General features: G+C 37.1%; 1 long non-coding RNA gene across 1 annotated transcript; it reads right to left on the bottom strand.

The window, feature by feature from the left end:
- Positions 8 to 930, bottom strand: LOC110266618. The gene is made up of 3 exons (XR_002354061.1): positions 707 to 930; positions 482 to 610; positions 8 to 363 (listed from the first exon to the last, which is right to left on the bottom strand). It is a non-coding gene; the product is annotated as an uncharacterized LOC110266618 (long non-coding RNA).

The following is a 7,681-nucleotide window of genomic DNA, read 5'->3' as shown; positions in this document are numbered from 1 at the left end:
TCAATAATTCAAGGAAAACCACTTTAACAACATCAATCAACTAATCCAAATATCCAACTTTCTCAATCGATCAGTTTATCAATCAAACTAATAATCACGTTCAACCAAAATAACTCAATTCAATTCATAAGACTCACGAAATCACAAAAATGTACGCGTTAATATCGATTTATAACAACCCTGTAATGTAAAATAGATTTAAGAAAAATCCTACCTCAAATAATCAAACCCGCAGCTATTTTAACGCAATAAACCCTCTTTTCACCTTATTCTGCAGCAACTACATCATGATTTGTATTCCAAGCACCCTCTGCTAACGGAGAAGAACGGCAAGCAAAAGTAATAACCGCAAACACAGCAGCTCTAGGTAACAGACAGAATAAACACAACCAAGCAAGGCAAGGAGGAACATTACGCACTAATAAAACAGAGTCGAAATGGAGTATTATGGCAAGATAAGGTACAATAGAATTTGTCTTACTAGAAAAGAAACAAGAGAATGGGAACGGAGAAGCTATAGCTTTGACAACATTTCCTTTCAACAATCAGAACGGCGAATAAGGGCACAACCGAGCAGAAATGGCAAGCCAATGACGGCGGTAGCATTAATCTGAGTGATTAAGGCAGTAGAGACACCAACAATAATTAAAATAGTGGAACAGAATAGAAGTGGAACAGGTTTCAAGAAAGCAAGAAACAGGGTTACCGGTAAATCTGGCCCTGTTCGGCAACAGCGTAGGCAAGGCTTCTCTTTGGCAGTAAGACGCGGCGGTGGCAACCCTGGTGACAGCCAGGCATGGCGGTGGCTGAAGCTTCATCGACGGTGATTTGGCAGTGGCCTGAACGGCGACGGCAACGCATGAACGGCGGCGACTGGGTGACACTGGCTCCGACGGCGCACAGGTCTCCTTCCTCCTCTCTTTAATCACGTCACTCCCTCTCTCTGCAGCGGTGTCACAGCAACAGTGATGAGTTTTAGTGGCGGCAAATCGCTGGCGACGGAGTCTGGCAGTGGCGAACGGCTTTTGCTCGGCGGGCTCGACGGCGACTGGTACAGTGGCGGCATCTCCCCTTTCTCCATCGTGGGCTCTCTCGTTCCTCTCTCACTCTCCCTCAGCTGACACAGTCGATAGTGACGGCGATGCGGGTTCAAAACAGCGATGCCTCTCCTTCTTCGACACGGCTGTACAGCGACGCAACACGGCGCGGTGAGCGGCGGTGAGGCAGCAACGCGGTCTTCTCTCTCTTCTCCTTCCTCAGCTCTCCCTCTCTCTTATCTGTGCGACCTGACGGTGTGGCGGCAGTGACACCCGCTGGTGTCGCCCTCACTCCTCTCCCCTTCTTCCACAGATCCCTCTCCTCTCTCCCCTTTTTGTTTGGCTGGAGTTCATGTGTTAATGTGGGCATTGTTTCTTTTTTTTCTTGAATTTACTGCTGGGTTTAGGGAAGAAAAGGGATTCGGTGGCTGAGGAGATAAGGCGGCTAGATTTTTGGGGAAATTAGGGTTAGGGTGATATTTTGGGAATTTAGGGTTTTGGTAAAAATTAGGTATAGAGATAATTTGGTAATTTTAATAAAATTGGAGCATAAAGTATTAATATTTGGAAAACTAATTTAACCTTTAAAGTTAATTTAAAATATTATTTGTTGTATAAAAATACTAATTGATTTTCAATAAATTATTCTAATTGAAAATTCATGGTAATATAATTTTATTATTATTATTATTATTATTATTATTATTATTTTTTTTTTTTTTTATCTTTAACTTAAAGTATTAAATGATATAAATTAAATTATCTAAAATCAAATCATATAAAATTCTTATTATTTCATCACTACCAATTTTTATAATTTAAATATAGAAAATAATTCAATGATTATAAAATTAGACAAAATACTAATTTAAATAGCCAAATCTCATTATTTCTCGAATTTTTTAGAAACTTTAATCACGAATAGGAAATAATCCATAAGTATAAAGTTTGGATAAAAACCTTAATTTATTTCAAATCCAATTAAATGCCTTTAATTATTTTTACTAAAAATAAATTCTAAAATTAAAACTATAAATAAATATGTAACTTGAGATTAATTCAAAATAGGACTTTTCAAAAGTCTTGGGTCTTACATCCTACCCACCTTATAAAAATTTTCGTCCTCGAAAATTGATACAAAATAAAAGAGATTTTCATATTACTTCACTCTTGAACTTATTTAAAGAAAAGGCAAAAAAAAGTTCTCCGTATATATATTCATATAGTTTCAAATGCCAGAATGTTCATATGGCATAAAAATATAAAGGGTATAAGTATGATGTGAAACAGAAGTTACAAGATAGGATTGATGTACAAGATGATATGTTTCAAACATGTGATGGTAAAGTAAAGTAGAAAAAAGTTTATAAAGCAAGTCGGGGTTAAAATGATGTGCTTAACACTAGTGAATTATGTATATGTAAGCACTAATGGGTTATCATAGACGATATGCGAGTCATAGAAAATGCGAATCGCGGGTTTTGGGAACGTTAGGTGTTAATTCTTGAGGCTGTTCAGTTAGGTATCTTGAACTTTGCGCGAATATCACGTATCTTGTTTCTGTTGGTATGCTCTAAGGTTTTTCTTTGCAATTCTTTTCTTCGAAAGTGATCGGATTATCTTCCAATCCTGCCCTCTTGTTCACGTGCGCTCTTGTTTGATCTTAACGACATATGTTTGCTTACATTCCTTGGTGTATTTACCTTCTTTATTTAGGCACTTCCTAGAGTCATGCATTCTTTGATATACATTTGAACCTGTTTTGATGCAGTATACCTTTTTAAGTTCTTATTCCGAGTCCTTTGTAAACAAATTGTGATTTAGTTTTCTTTTTATTTGACGATAATTAGAACCATTCTTCAAATCTTAACAAAACTGCTTTTGATTTGATATATATACTTTTCTATATAGACTTGAAAGTTCCTTATACAGTTTAAAACTAATTGTTTCCAATAACTCGCTTGTTCATTCACTGATTTATAGAAATATATTTACTTTAAATACAATTTGATTTTCTAACAACTTTATTACAGTTTTTACGAATATCTTTATTTGATTATGTATTTAAGTATTCTTTAAAACAAATTTTTGCATCTTTCTATTGATTTTGATTTGATAAAGTTATTTTAAAATTAGCATGTGCTATTTTAAATGAAGTTTTGAAAAGCTTCCTTATTTAGCGAAAATCTCTCTGTTTGCAACGCACCACTTGTTTTTCTTTATGAATTTTATGCCCTTTGAATTTGTTTTAGTATAAAGAATGATCTCAAATTTTTTTTAAAAAAAAAATATAAATAAAATAAAATAAAAAAAAGAGAAAAAGAAAAAGCAAGTAGAAAAAGCCAATAACCCTTTAAACTAAAAGGCAAGGGTAAAATAAAAAGGATCCAAGGCTTTGAGCATCAGTGGATAGGAGGGCCCACAGGAATAAAATCCTGGCCTAAGCGGCTAAACTAAGTTGTCCCTAACCATGTGCTTGTGGCGTGAAGGTGTCAAGTGAAAACTTGAGACTGAGCGGTTAAAGTCGTGGTCCAAAGCAAAAAGAGTGTGCTTAAGATCCCTGGACACCTCTCACTGGGGACTTTAGCAAAGCTGAGTCACAATCTGAAAAGGTTCACCCAGTCATGTGTCTGTGGCATTTATGTATCTGGTGGTAATACTGGAAAATAAAATGCTTAAGGTCACGGCCAAGACTCATAAAGTAGCTGTGTTCAAGAATCAACATACTTAACTAGGAAAATCAATAACACTATCTGGATTCTGAGTTCCTATATATGCCAATCATTCTGAACTTCAAGGGATAAAGTGAGAGGCCAAAACTGTTCAGAAGCAAAAAGCTAAAAGGCCCACTCATCTAATTAATACTGATCTTTATAGATATTTTTGGAATTTATTGTACATTCTATTCTTTTTATCCTATATGATTTTCAGTTGCTTGGGGACAAGCAACAATTTAAGTTTGGTGTTGTGATGAGCGGATAATTTATACGCTTTTTGGCATTGTTTTTAGTATGTTTTAGTTAGTTTTTATTATGTTTTTATTAGTTTTTATTTAAAAATCACATTTCTGGACTTTACTATGAGTTTGTGTATTTTTCTGTGATTTCAGGTATTTTCTGGCTGAAATTGAGGGACCTGAGCAAAAATCTGATTCAGAGGCTGAAAAAGGACTGCAGATGTTGTTGGATTCTTACCTCCCTGCACTCGAAGTGGACTATTCAATTCACGCATACTTCTTCACTAAGATATTCATTCGCACACAAGAACATGATGAATGTGATGATTATGTGACACTCATCACCATTCTCACCTATGAACGCGTGCCTGACAACCACTTCCATTCTACATGCAAACAAGCTGGAATGTATATCTCTTGGGTTTCTAATCTAAGATTAGAACCTTCGTGGTATAGGCTAGAATTATTGGCAGTCATTCTTAAGATCCGGAAAGTCTAAACCTTGTCTGTGGTATTCCGAGTAGGATCTAGGAAGGGATGACTGTGACGAGCTTTAAACTTGTGATTGTTGGGCGTGTGACAGACGCAAAAGGATCAATGGATCCTATTCCAACATGATCGAGAACCGACAAATGATTAGCCGTGCGGTGACAGCGTGCGTAGAACATTTTCCCTGAGAGGACGGGAAGTAGCCATTGACAATGGTGATGCCCAACATAAAGATTGCCATGGAAGGGAGTATGAATGATTGAAAGAAGTCAATGGAAAGCAGAGGTTTAGGAGGAACAAAGCATCTTCATACGCTTATCTGAAATTCTCACCAATGAATTACATAAGTATCTCTATCTTTATTTTATGTTTTATTCATCTTTTAATTATCAATCATCCATAACCATTTGTATCCGCCTGACTGAGATTTACAAGATGACTATAGCTTGCTTCAAGCCGACAATCTCTGTGGGATCGACCCTTACTCGCGTAAGGTTTATTACTTGGACGACCCAGTGCACTTGCTGGTTAGTTGTGCGGAGTTGTGATAAAGAGTTGAGATTACAATTGTGCGTACCAAGTTGTTGCCGCCATTGAGATCACAAGTTGTTGGACTATTATATATTGCTGGAAAGCCCTGGATGTCTACTTTCCAACGTAATTAAGAGCGCACCATTTGGACTCCTGTAGCTCTAGAAAATCCACTTTGAGTGCAGGGAGGTCAGAATCCAACAGCATCTGCAGTGCTTCTTCAACCTCTGAATTTGATTTTTGCTCAAGTCCCTCAATTTCAGCCAGAAAATACCTGAAATTAAAGAAAAACACACAAACTCATAGTAAAGTCCAGAAATGTGATTTTTATTTAAAAACTAATAAAAATATACTAAAAACTAACTAAATATACTAAAAACTATATAAAAACAATGCCAAAAAGCGTATAAATTATCCATTCATCACAACACCAAACTTAAATTGTTGCTTGTCCCCAAGCAACTGAAAATCAAATAGGATAAAAAGAAGAGAATATACTATAAATTCCAAATATCAATGAATCTTATCTCCAATCAGATGAGCGGGACTAGTAGCTTTTTGCCTCTTGAATAGTTTTGGCATCTCACTTTATCCATTGAAGTGCAGAATGATTGGCATCTATAGGAACTTAGATTTTAGATAGTGTTATTGATTCTCCTAGTTCAGTATGTTGATTGTTGAACACAGCTACCTTATGAATCTTGGCCGTGGCCCTAAGCACTCTGTTTTCCAGTATTACCACCGGATACATACATGCCACAGACACATAACTGGGTGAACCCTTTCAGATTGTGACTTAGCTTTGCTGAAGTCCCCAATTAGAGGTGCCCAGGGTTCTTAAGTACACTCTTTTTTTTTTTTGCTTTGGACCTTGATTTTAACCGCTCAGTCTCAAGTTTTCACTTGACACCTTCACGCCACAAGCACATGGTTAGGGACAGCTTGGTTTAGCCACTTATGCCAGGATTTTATTCCTTTAGGCCTTCCTATCCACTGATGCTCAAAGCCTTGGATCCTCTTTATTACCCTCGCCTTTTGGTTTTAAGGGCTATTGGCTTTTTGCTCTTGCCTTTTGGTTTAAAGAGCTTTTGGCTTTTTCTGCTTGCTTTTTCTTTTTCTTTCTCGTTTTTTTCGCCATTTTTCTTTTCTTTTTTCTTTTTTTTTTCGCAAGCTTTTGTATTCACTACTTTTTCTTGCTTCAAGAATCAATTTTATGATTTTTCAGATTATCAATAACATTTCTCCTTTTTCATCATTCTTTCAAGAGCCAACATATTTAACATTCATAAACCACAATATCAAAAGACATATGCACCGTTCAAGCATTCATTCACAAAACAAAAAGTATTGTCACAACATCAAAATAATTAAACTAGTTTCAAGGATGAATTTGAAACCATGTACTTCTTGTTCTTTTGTAATTAAAACAGTTTTCATTTAAGAGAGGTGATGGATTCATAGGACATTCATAGCTTTAAGACATAGAGATTTAAACACTAATGATCATATAGTAAAGACACAAACATAAATAAAACATAAGGCATAGTAAACGAAAAATAGGAAAATAAGAACAAGGAGATTAAGGAACGGGTCCACCTTAGTGAGGGTGGCGTCTTTCTCTTCTTGAAGAACCAATGGTGCTCTTGAGCTCCTCTATGTCTCTTCCTTGTCTTTGTTGCTCCTCCCTCATAGCTCTTTGATCTTCTCTAATTTCTTGAAGGAGGATGGAATGCTCTTGGTGCTCCACCCTTAGTTGTCCCATGTTGGAACTTAATTCTCCTAGGGAGGTGTTAACTTGCTCCCAATAGTTTTATGGAGGAAAGTGCATCCCTTGAGGTATCTCAGGGATTTTATGTTGAAAAATTTCCTCATGCTCTTGTTGAGGTCCATAAGTGGGCTCTCTTGTTTGCTCCATCCTTTTCTTAGTGATGAGCTTTTGAGATGAATCTCTCCATCTCCCATGACTCAGAGGTGGAAGCTTTTGCCTTCCCTTTCCTTTTTCTAGAGGTTTCTCTGGCCTTAGGTGTCATAAATGGTTATGGAAAAACAAAAAGCAACGCTTTTACCACACCAAACTTAGAAGATTTGCTCGTCCTCGAGCAAAAGAAGAGAAGAGGGAGTAGAAGAAGAAGAAAATAGATGAGATGGAGAAGTGTGAATGGTTTGGCCAAGGGGGGTTTTAGGTGGTTATGATGTGTGAAAAGGAAGGAGTGATGGTTTGAATTTGAGTGGGTGGGTGTAGGTGGGTTGTATGATGGTTTTGGAGGAGTAATGGAGGTGATTTGTGGAGGTTATTTTGGGGAAGAGTGTTATGACAAGGTGTGAAGAGGAGAGAAGAAGAGGTGGGGTAGGTAGGGATCCTGTGGGGTCCACGAATCCAGTGGGGTCAAGGACTTAACATCCCTGCTCCAATTAGGCATGCAAAACGCCCTTAGAATGCAATACTGGCGTTTAACGCCAGACTGCTGCTTGTTTCTGGTGTTAAACGCCAGCTTGGTGCCTGTTTCTGCCGTTAAACGCCAGACAGATGCTTGTTTCTGGCGTTTAAACGCCAGAGTGCTCTTCCTCCAGGGTGTGCTGTTTCTTCTGCTGTTTTTGATTCTGTTTTTAATTTTTCAGTTGTTTTTGTGACTTCACATGATCATTAACCTAATAAAACATGAAATAA

Source organism: Arachis ipaensis, chromosome B09, assembly GCF_000816755.2.
Source record: "Arachis ipaensis cultivar K30076 chromosome B09, Araip1.1, whole genome shotgun sequence".
In the NCBI taxonomy this organism is placed as follows: domain Eukaryota; kingdom Viridiplantae; phylum Streptophyta; class Magnoliopsida; order Fabales; family Fabaceae; genus Arachis; species Arachis ipaensis.
This window is presented reverse-complemented; position numbering and strand designations above follow the sequence as displayed.